At 51.0% G+C, this 12,215-nt stretch overlaps 1 protein-coding gene across 1 annotated transcript in view; it reads left to right on the top strand.

The window, feature by feature from the left end:
- Window positions 1-12,215, top strand: part of DNAH8 (dynein axonemal heavy chain 8) — a 13,985,216-nt gene that overhangs the window by 2,352,809 nt on the left and 11,620,192 nt on the right. The window lies entirely within an intron of this gene.

Genomic DNA, 12,215 nt, shown 5'->3' with positions numbered 1-12,215 from the left:
TCTCCAGTGCCTGTAGCTCCCTTTGCCGTTCCCTATTTTCCTCTGCAATCCTAACCTGGACTCTACCCCGCATGACCGCCTTCATAGATTCCCAGAGGGTCACCGGCGACGACACCGAGCCCACATTGTCGGCTAGGCAGACTCTAACATCCGCCCGAATGCCCTTCAGCCCCTTCGAATTCTGGAGGTCCCATGCTGAGACTCGCCACTGCCCCCTCCCCGGTACCCGGGGGGCCACTGTCACCAGCAGGGGAGAATGATCTGACAGGCCCCGTGCTTTATATTCAGCTCGAACACCCTCATTCAACATGTGACGCGCCATGAAGATATAGTCCAACCGGGAATACACCCTGTGGGCCCCCGAGAAAAAGGAGTACTCCCGCCGCGTCGGGTGTAACCAGCGCCACATGTCCATCAGATCTAGAGTCTCCATCGTAGTGGCGAGGGCCGTCAGAGGCCGATCCCTTCCCCTATCTCCCGTCCTGTCCAATGCCGGGGCCAGTACATCATTAAAGTCGCCCCCAAGCACTTGCACCGTGGCTGATGTGGCAAGCAGTACTTCCGCCACGCCTTTTAATGTGGACGCCTGCAGCTTAGGTGGAGCATAGACCGACACTAACGTGTACTCCCTTCGGCGCCACACTCCCCGGACCCCCCCGTAAGTTCCCAGTGAGTCCGTCCATGTCTGTGTCACTCGAAACGGGTGTGTTTTTCGGATCAGTATCGCCACCCCTCTCGAACCCTGGGTAAAGCCCGCATGCGCTAGAACCGTGTAGTGACCCCGGGCTAGGAATCCACATTTAGTCCCCATAAGGTGCGTTTCCTGTAATAACGCTACGTCTGGGCCGGCCTTCCTAATGTATGCGTTTATCAGGCCTCTCTTAATTAGGCTACCAAGCCCATTGACATTCCACGTTAGGATTGAGAGCCCTTCCTCTGCTACACCTTGTGTTACCATCGTGGCAGGCATTGCAACTCCATCCGCGTGTACTGTCCCGGGGGTACCTCGCTGGCGGTCAAGCCCCGTGGTGTGTCGTGTGTGCCTGTAATGACCTGTCCCCAACCCCTTCCCGCCCAACCATCCCCAACCGACCCGTCCCCCCCCCCTCCCGTCCCCAAACGACCCAAAACTGGAAATCCCCAACACTCCCCCGCTCCCACCCCCTCCCCACCTCCCCCCCCCACCAGTCCCATTTCCCACAAACACAGGACTGCTGGCGGAGTAGGCCTGTCGCCCTCCCTCGCTATCCCACCCGTCGTTAACCTATCTCGTGCCCTCTATGGGAACAACACTAGAACAGTCCCAGTCTGCCCGACCTGAGAGCACCATACATCAACGACCAAATGAGAAGACTAACAAAGATATACACAAGAAAGAAATAACAAAAAGGGGGGGGGGGTGTGTGACCACTTGCGTGCTCCATCAGGCAAAAGCTGCATTCAAGATTGTCCGGTCCAGTCTCTCCCAGGAGTGGGAGTCTTGGGTATCAGGCCTCCGCTCCTCCGTAGGATCGGGTGCATCCCGCTCTAGATCTCGCATCGCTACTTCCAGCGGGTGTATGGAGCTCTGCGCCGTCCCTCCTTGTCCCGGCCCGTGGGCCGTATCCTCGACGTCCTCCTCCGAACTGCCACTCCCCGCCAGGCAACTAACGCGAGATCCCGGCACTCCAGCCCCTCCGGATGATGGGGAGTCCCTCTTGCGGCGTCGTGGCGAACCACCTTCTGAGCAGGGCATTTTCCGCAACCTCTTTCCAGTTCTCCGCCCCGACTGTCCCCGGGTCTGCCGGAGTGTCAGCTCCTTGGGACGTGCGCCACTGCCACCCGGCCGCTCCCGGCCCTCCTCCCTGTCGGTGGGCCGTCGGTTCGTCGTCGGTTGTGCCTCCAGCCACTGCCAGGCCTCCTCCGGATGAGTGAAGAAATGCGTACCACCATCATAGATCACCTTTAGCTTTGCCGGGAAAAGCAGCATGTAGGTAAGGCGGAGGTCTCTTAGCTTCGCTTTGACCGCGTCAAAGGCTCTCCTCTGTTTTTGCACCTCCTGACTGTAGTCCGGGAATATCATAATGCTCGTGTTTTCTATCCGGAGCGCCCCCTTCTTCCAGGCCTCCCGCAGGATCAGATCCCTGTCTGCAAAACTGAGGAACCGGGCAATGACGGGACGCGGCCGCGCCCCCACCGGCGGCTTCACCAGGAGCGCCCTATGTGCCCTTTCAATCATAAAGCAGTTCGAGAATGGGGCCTGCGGGAACGTGTTCGTCAGCCAGGTGCGGAGAAACAACGCCATGTCCGATCCCTCAATGCCTTCCCTAAAGCCCACAAAGTGGAGGTTATTGCGTCTCGCCCTGTTTTCCGCGTCGTCCACCTTCCAGAGTAGTTGTCGGTGCGATGCCTGCAGTTCCGCCACATCTCTGCGGAGATGGGTGATGGTATCCTCAGCCTCACTGATCCCGGTTTCGGCCGTCTGCACCCTCTCCGACAAGTTGCGGAAGTCCTGTCTCAGTAGCGTGACTTCGGAGCCCACCTCACCGATCTTAACCTCCAGCGCCGCCCTGGACTCCTGAATGTCCGTCCTGGAGGCTTGTATGGCGTCCATCAGCAGTTCCGTGTCCGAACGCGCCTCCGGGGGGGAAGGCGGTGCCCCAGTTTGCATCCGGGTGCGGGTATAGTCGTCCATAGTCCCCTGCCGGGCATGTTTCTCAGGCGGGGCCTTCTTCCCCATCTCCGGCCTTGAAATCCGGTCCCCAACGGGCCCCCGGTCAGCAATCCGCCTCTCGGTCTCTGGGGGGGCTGCGCCGTCCTCCTCCTCCCCCGCAGAATCTCGCCGCAACGTCCACTCCACCCGGCGGCGCCGCGTTCCGCGGGCCTAACGTTGGCGGGCCAGTCCCCGCAGGGCCCCCCGGCAGAATGGGTTTCGCCGCCGCTGGCGGGACCCCTGTCGCATAGTCAGGCGCGGCCGCCGCTCGTGCTGGGGGGGGGAAGGCAGGAGGGGGAACAAGAGCCCAGCCGCGCCGCTCCGGGCCGGGTAGAGATGTGCCCAAGGCCTACCAAGGCCTGTTGCTCAGTGTCGCGGGCCTTCCTCCAGCCGGAGCCTCTGATGGCCGCAGGACCGGATGTCCAACCGAGTGTCCCCCGTCGCGTATCCTCAAGGGCGCCGTACCTGAAGCGGCCGGCACAATGCAGTGGTGCGCCTGGCGGATCGATCGCCCCGCTACTCACCTCATAGGCCTGCCAAGTCCCCCCGCAGTGGCACTCCGATGCGGGCGAAGTCCAAATCTCGTCGGGGCATCGAGGGGCGGCGACACTCGTCCCAGCCCCCCCGCTCCAGCCCGTCACTTCTCACCCGTGCAGGCAAGCCCCCACCAGTGCATTCGGGGCATCCAGGCTACCTCTCGCCGGTCGGCGCCGCACTCCGTCTGGCCGCGGCTCCGTCCCCTAGATCGCGAGGGCCGCCGCCATCTTGCCGCCTCCTGGCCTCGCTCGCTCCTCGAGCAGCGCCGCACGGGATCTGGCTACCAGGCGCTCCGCGGGTCGTCCCCCCGCCACCGTGAATGCCTCCGGTCCCGGGGCATGGGATTCCCGAGTCCTGCAGACTGCCAGATTGAGGGAAATCGCCGGATTCAGAGCAGCTCTGTCAGAGCTCTCGCGAAGCACGTCTTACTCGGCCATTGCGCCGGCCACGCCCCCGACAATATTGCATCTTTGAGAGAGACACTTTGTGATGGAAGGCAGACAAATGACACAACAATGACAATGTAGCTTCTTTGCAAATCTTTTCAGTATCCGCGGCGATTAGCAAATCGTCAACGTACTGAATAAGGATAGCGCCACTAGGTAAAACAATTGCATCAAGCTGCGCTTTTAAAGCCTGAATGTATATTGATGGACTTTCACAGTAGCCCTGTGGAGCATGTTTAAAGCGGAAGCTGCGACCTCCTAAACTGAAGCCAAAAATGTCTCTGCTCTCCTCTGCAATTGGGATGCTAAAGAAAGCATTCTTCAGATCGATCACTGAGAACCATGCAGCGGAGGCTGGAATCATAGTTAACAAGGCAGTTATATCAGGGACAACTGGAAACTGTGGCACAACAATCTTATTAACCTCTCTAAGATCAATCACAAATCTGTAAACAGGTGGCTGTGAAGGGTCCGTTCGTTTTAAGACAGGTAAAACAGGACTATTGCAAACGTTGCCTCTTGTCTCTTCAATTACATCCTTTTTAATCAAATCACTGACAATTGCTAACAATGCTTTCTGACCTTCATTGGAGATCTTGTACTGGGGAATACGTGGCAATCTGACATTGGCTTTTAAAGTGACCACGTATGGCGGTATTTCCAGAAGACCCACATCATTGGGACCAGTAGCCCAAAGGCCATCCGGAAGGGATGACAATTCAGGTGGCATTGCATTTTTAGACAAATACATTGGGGAAATCACTTTCTTACCTAATGTAAGTTGTACTCCTGAGGGAGAACAATATAGTGTTGCATGCAATCTTTTTAGCAAATCTAATCCTAGCAAATTTTCACCACAACCTGTCGTTAGGATGAGGGGTGCTTTTAGCTCACAAGGTCCAACAGAAAGTGACATAGGACTAGAAATCGGGTTCCTAACTGGGGCGCCAGAAAAACATACTGAAACATTCATTTCGCCAGACAAAGGCGCGCCAGGGAGTTTTGAATGCATGATTGAACTTTTTGCAGCACCAGTATCCAGCAGAAAGGGCTCCGTTACATTTGCTGTAGTTACTTTAACATAAGGTCCGCTCTGATCCACTGGCACTGAAACAACTTCCTCTCTCTGTCTACGGCTGTCCTAGTAATCATTATCTTCCACATTGTCGTCTTCTGCATAATAATCATTATTGTAGTACTGAGCTGTATTACCAGTCGCGTTGGCTTGCTGATCAAAGCTATTTATGGTATTTTGAGGCGGAAGAGGACGCGCGTTCTGGGGAACATTTCCACGCCCTCTACCTCTAGGAACTTGTTGACCACCTCTACCTCTTGCGCCATACGCATTACTGTTACGCTGCATTAATTTAGGGCAACTATATTTAAAATGACCTTCCTCTTTGCAATATGAACATTGGTTGGGACCTACAGGGATTCGTGGTTGATAATACCCATTCATTTGCTGATTATTCTGGAACTGTTGGGGCTGCTGATAGATACCTTGTGTTTGCCTATAATTATTCTGTCCTCCACGTGGTGGATAAGCCTGCTGCAAGAGGACCTTCGTTTTCAGTTCTTTCGTTTTCTTATCTGTTCTATCCTTCTCATCTTTATCTCTATTTTGATAATACTGTGCGGTAGCCTGTATTTGCGCTGAAGAGGAAACAGCCCAGGAACTTTCTGAGTCTTTTAATTTTTTACACAACTCGGGAAGTAGATTCTGCACAAATTTATCAACAAATAACCGTTGGCCACCTTCAGTGCTCATGTCTTGACCACTGTGGTCGATAAACGTTTCTTCAAACCTGGTAAAGAAATCAGACACTGTCTCATCTTTCTTCTGCTTACATGCGGATAGTTTATCCCAATTTACGCGCATTGCGGGCATTATAGTTTTCATGTATGTAATAATTCTACCAGGGAGTTTTGCTACTAAAGGGTCAGGTTTCGCACCACCAACTTGGCCAGCATCTGCAGCAATGATATTAGCCCATGTGTTACCCAATTCTGAAGCGTGATCTACATTACGAATGGATCCCCATAAAGGCTGTGGAACCACATTCCCAAACAGCATATCTATGTCAGCCAGATTCATTACACATGATTCTGCAGTTTGTGATAACTCCTTATAATATCCTGTAGGGTTTTTACGGGGGTCAGGCAATGTCTGCTTAAGTGCTAACACCTCAGAACGCTTCCATGGAACATGTACTCAAACACGCTGAAAATGGGCTAAGACAGGTGGAACAGCATTTGGCTCAGCAGGTCTCCAAACTGGGGGAACCTCACGCATTGGATATTGGCGTGCTTTTACCTTCTTCCCCACAGAGAGTTCCTGTTCGAACAATGATTGCTGACAATCGCCATTTCTGAAGGATAGTAAAGTCGCAACTGCTTTATCTACATTGGGACCCACAATTGTACCTTTTTCAAAATCAAATCGCACTAGACACAATTCCTAGGGGTTTGGGTTTGAACCATTATCTTCCAATTCCTCACAGAGGAATTCACACATTTTTTCAAAGACATACCTCTGTGTTGGGGCATCCCATTGGTGAAAAACGTTAACAACTGATTCCACATCATAGAGTGAAGGGAAACCAATCCACCTACGCGCCAGATGATCTAACACCTCTTTCTCGTCGGGACCAGGCAGCTGACTGCGCAATTGCTTACGTTGTAAACCAGGAGTCACACTAGATGACCCAAAAAGAGGCGACATTAAACTAGTAACTACATTAGCTAGTCGTTGTCGCGCTGAAGGAGAAGTTGAGGCGAAAACGGGGGGATAGACAGAGGGAAGAAAAACTGAGTCAGATACAGGTACCGGGGTAGTGCAAGAAGGAGCGCCAGGGGAGGCAGCTGATGTGCTAGGCAAAGTCGCAGGAAGCGCGGGGGTAACAGGTAACAAAACTGGCAGCCCTTGAGAGGGCTGCACTGCAGGGATAGGAGCCAGCTGAAGAGGAGCTGGCGGCTGCGGGAAGGCTTGCGGCATATTTACTGGAGGCTGCGCATTTACAAGCTGTGGAGGTGCGGTGGCATTTTGCGCATACGGGGGTGGCGAACTTAGCAAATGGGACATTAGGGAATCTTTCTCTTTTGTCTCATCTTGCACAAGGGGTGACAAAACAGGGTAACATTTATCAATCCCTAGTTTGCGCTGTCTATGTAGCTGTTCATTCATTTGTTCCTCCTCATTATCTTTAAATTGCACAGCCGCTTGCATCATTGACATACCTCTTTCTCTCTTATTCCTTTTCGCTAGCTTAATTTCCTTTTGTTTGGCTTCCTTTCGCCATAGGCGGAAAGAATCAAACATCGCCTGCCGGGCTTTCTTTTTAAACAATTTCACTTCCAAATTATCTAAGATATCTGTATCGAAACTACCATTTTGGGGCCATTTTAAAACACCGTCCTTTCTGGTGTATCGGATCCATACTTCATTATATGCAATGGGGCCCACGCCATGTTTTACATAAAGCTCATAAGTTGGAGTTCCAATTGGAGAAACCGGACATGAATCCTCCAACTGGAAGTCCCTTCCACAACCCAAACAAAACAATCTTCCAAATACACTAGCACCAGGCATCTTCGCTCACTAGTCTAGTTCCAAACTTCAAAGGATTATCGATTACGAGTCCTCTGGTTTTGGCGTTTGCAAACTCCAAATCAAAATGATCCCGAAGGATACCAAAAATCCCAAAGGATACCAAACAAACTGGGAGACGCTCCACTTATACTTAACTGAATATCGATGATCGATGGCGTCACCAGAAGACTCTCTCGATTGTTTCGCTCTACCAAAATCGTCAAGGGTCCAAAACAGGGTGATTAATCAGGGCAGCAGTCCTTCGTAGCCGTCGGGACGCGGTGAACCTTGCAGAAAAGACTTTCGGGCCACGTCGACATGCAGGGGTCGATGAAGTGGCGGCCTTCCTCCAGAATTTCCACACGAAGCTCCTCACGAACCTCTGGCTTGGACCGGTACCGATGAAATCGTCCCGAGTTGGGCGCCAACTGAAGTACTGGGAATTTTAAGCCCAGCGGTGCAGGGGAACACACCCTATGACTTCGGGTTCTTCCTGTTTCAGACCTACAGAAACACAGAGTCTTTTGGGTGAAGTCAAAGATCAGTTTATTGGCTGCAGACCAATTACAGGCATCCTAGAAGTACAACAGCGTGTATGTTCTCAGGAGACTGCTTAAAATTACAGAAACGGGCTTCTCCTTAAATACAAAATATCCTGCTTCAGGCATACATTCCTTGTTTTATGATATGGCCATATAAATGTATACATTACAAACGAAAAGGCAGAGTCATGATGACCATCCCACATTCCAGTTAAGCCAGCCCACAATTATTTACCCAGCATGGCTCAGATCCCACATCAGATATCAACAGGCCCCAATAAACATGAGCATCTCCTGTTTGGAAAACAAGCCATAAAGCAGGAACAGTCAGGTGTGAAAGAGATTAGCTGGAGGCTCGTGTGGAATGAAAAGGCTTTATGGTGTGTCAAGCCCTGATGCTAATCACAGGTGGCCGTAGGACGGGGAGCTCGTGGGACCGGACTGACCTGGGGCAGCGGAGCCAAGCTGCCCAGGTCACAGAGAAGTCAAAGGAAGGTACATTTGCTTTAAAGGCCCGTATTTGCTTCATAATATGTAGCCTATGTGAGGGCAACCATAAGATGGCCACCGCTCTAAGATGGAACCCATGGAGTCAATGTATAATAACGTATACATAGTGCATTTATCAATGAAACGTTATATAAAGCACTTGTACATACCGCATTGACCATTCGCGGTTCGCTAATACCGGGATAGACAGGGGTAGGGCCCTGCCTCCTACGCGGTCCCAAATTTCAAAGTACGACATCAGCCCATCTGCAGAGACCAAGGTTCCAGTCTTCCCCTATCTCGACAACTGGTTGTTGAAGGCAGGCTTGTCCCAAGCAGTCGTCTCTCACCTCCAGACTACAGCAGACCTCCTGCATTAGTTGGGGCTAATCATTGGGCCAAAGTCACACCTGACTCCCTCTCAGATGCTCCCTTTCATTAGAGCAGTTCTGGACACTGTGCAGTTTTGGGCGTATCCTCTCGAGTGATGAGTCCAGGATATTCAGGCTACGATACAAATGTTTCAGCCGCTCTCCTGGATTTCGGAGATACTGACACAGGCTATTGGGCCTCATGGCCTCCTGCATCCTACCTGTGGATCATGGCACATGCGGGCTCTGTAGTGGGAACAATGGGCACAGCATCGGGGGAACCTCACCAACCTGGTTCAGATATCGGAGGGCACCGCGAACGACCTGCGTGGTGGCTGGCAAACCCCGATTGAGTCAGAGATAGACCCCTTTCCCAACTAGATCTCACAGTAGTGAGGGACCCATCACTTCTGGGATGGGACGGCCATCTGGGAGAGGTGGAGATAAAAGGACTCTGGTCTGCGTGGCTCCTTATCAGCCTTCTGGAGGTTTGTGCAATCCGATTGGGACTGAAAGCTTTCTTACTATCCCTGAAGGCAAGGTTGGTTCAGGTCTTCACAGACAATACTACCGCCATGTGGTACTGCAACAAACAGGGCGGAGTGGAGTCATGGGCCTTCTGTCAAGAGTCCCTGCGTCTCTGGACTGGCTGAAACAACAGGGAATTTCCCAGGTGGTTCAACATGTGGCTGGTTCTCTCAACACCAGAGAGGACGATTCAGCCATCGGTGCCTTGCGGATCACGAGTGGGGTTTCCATCCGGAGGTGGTGCAAGGTCTCTTTCAATTGTGGTGAGAGCTTTGATTAGATCTGTTCACCTCAGGAGAGAACGCGCACTGTCAACAGTTCGGTGCGTTGGAGTTTCCAAGGCGACTCTTGCTCATATACACTTTGTCGTGAGTGGAGCATAGTCCTTCTATTCACCTTTCCACCCATTCCACTCCTGCCCAGAATGCTCAAGAAGCTCAGAAGAGACTGGGTCCAAGTCATCATTGTGGCTCCGTACTGGGCACGGAAGGTCCGGTATCCCAAGCTTCTGCAAATGAGCATAGATCCTCTGATCAGGCTACCCCTTCGGGAGGAGTTTCTGTCGCAGCAGCATGGGCAGGTTCTCCCATCTAACCTGTCCACTCTCTGACTCCTTGCTAGGAGATTGAGCAGCAACATTTGACAGCATTTGACCTTCCTGCTGCAGTCTGTGAAGTTATCTTGGCAGTCATGCGTCCCTCCACAAAGTGGTTATACGCCTGCTGATGACAAAGGTTTTGTAAATGTTGTACAGAACGGTCTGTTGATCCCTTATCTGCTTTCCTCTCAGACATTCTTCTTTTATTCTTTCTTTGGCCGAACAGGGCACTGCTCTGGGCACCCTGAAGGGCTATCTTTCGGCCCTGTCTGCTTTTTTGAGGTTGCCAAACCAACCATTGCTTTTTAAATCTCCTCTAGTCTTGTACAGAGATTTTTGAAGGGGCTCACTCACTTGTTTCCTCTTTCACCTTTTATTATGCCCCAGTGGGACCTTAATTTGGTTCTCACTTTCTTGATGTGCGCACCATTTGAACCTTTGCATAACGGTCCCCTCCAGCTGTTCCCTATCAAAACAGCCTTTTTAGTGGCAATAACTTCTGCCAGGAGGGTGAACAAACTACAGGTTCCGTCATCTCAGCCTCCTTACCTGACAGTCTTTCTGGACAAAGTAGTGCTCCGCACTAAGGCTTCCTTTCTGTAAGATAGTAACACCTATTCACATGGGACAATCTGTCACCTGCCCACTTTCTATGCTCCGCCACATCCTTTTATAGAAGACGGTCTCCACCATCTGGACCCAAAAAGAGTGTTGTCAATCTACCTCGACCGCACTAAAACATTCCAGGTGGATGATCAGCTTTTTATGGGGTACTTTGGAGCAAAGAAGGGACTTGCTTTGCAAAAGAGGATCATATCACGTTGGGTCATCCTCTGCAATAGAATATGCTAAGTCTTGGCAAAGAAACATCCTCCTGAAGGTCTCGGGGTCCATTCCACCAGGGCAAAGGCAGTCCCCAATGCTCTTCAGCTTGGTGTTCTGATCTATGACATTTGCCAGGCAGCCAAGTGGGCATTGCTGCACACGTTCATTAAGCATTATTGCCTGGATAACCAAGTCCGCAGAGAGGGCCTTTTTGGGTGTTCTGTTCTGCAGGACTCCTTAGTTTGAGGTTTCCCCAAGTCCCTCCTCCGGGGATGGTATGGCTTATGCATCTGTTCAAAGGTAAGGAATCTGTGGCTAGATATTTCTATCAGATGGATAAGTTACTTACCTTCGGTTATACCTTATCTGGTAGAGACATGGTTTGGCCGCAGATTCCTTACCAACCCACCCATCCTCCCCGCACAGCGGATTGGTTTTAGAGTCAGGGTTGTTTCCCTTCAAGGCCCTAATTCTTTTTAACACATCATGATCAGTCACTTCTTGGCTCCACGCTTCTGGCATGGAAAGTTGGGAAAAGTGCTATCAGCGTGCCGAGGTGGCGCCTATATAGACAAAGTGGATGTCACGACGAATACGACGTCACGCGGAGTTGACTGACACTACCTATTTGCTTGCAGGGGTACTGCTATTAAAAAATCGTCCAGATCCAGGCTGATGCCTGGAAGTTCAAAGGTAAGGAATATGCAGCTAGATCATGTCTCTACCAGATAAGGCGTTACTGAAGGTAAGTAACTTGTCCTTGAGGAGTTTTTCACTACCAGGACATCTAAAATGTAAACCTAACTTATATGTAATAAAAGGGGAGTTTAAGGTTTGGCAAGGGGGTTATTTTGCCAAGTCAAAGTGGTAGTTTAAAGCTGCCTTACTCTGCATCAGAGTGGCATTCCATGGGCGTTGCAGTGAGTGTTCCCATGCAACACCCATGTATTTAGATGTTGCCCCTGATTTGCAAAATTATGTAAACCTGGGGCAGCAAAAAAACCTTACGCCTCCCCAGAGCAGGCGTAACGAGGAGAAATGTTTTCATTTTTGTACAAGAAGATGTGCCTTCATCCACAAAAACAATCCTGCCAAAAACAGAGGCACCCTCGCACCATGTTGCAAGGGTGCCTACATTGGCGCTAGGCAGCAAATTGTGCGCCAGCACAGGATGAAAGCACAGGAATGCACTGTATTTCATTTATACAGTACATTTCTGCCCATTCATATTGGCGTAGGGCAGAGCAGCAAGAAGTCTTTTTCGGGGCGGCCCTACCCCAATTTCTTGTAAATGAGGCCCTAAGTGCTTGTGACTTCGGTTTAGAATCTTACAATAGAGACAGAGAGCTTGTGCATATTCTGTGGCACTAATAAACGAGTGGTAAACAACTATACTAACAGAGGATATTGCCTAGTAGAGCAGCTTCCCAATGGTTCACACCACGCACAAGGCATCAAGGGTGAAACAATAATAGGATGATTGTACCTCCTTGTTAATTTAGTTCTCCAACATTTTTTTCTCATCCCTAGCTATAGAAAAATTGAAAATATTATACTTTGCAGCATACACCGCAAAAAATGGGGATCCACAGTTGTTA

This window comes from Triturus cristatus, chromosome 6 (assembly GCF_964204655.1).
Source record: "Triturus cristatus chromosome 6, aTriCri1.1, whole genome shotgun sequence".
NCBI classification, from domain to species: Eukaryota; Metazoa; Chordata; class Amphibia; order Caudata; family Salamandridae; genus Triturus; species Triturus cristatus.
This window is presented reverse-complemented; position numbering and strand designations above follow the sequence as displayed.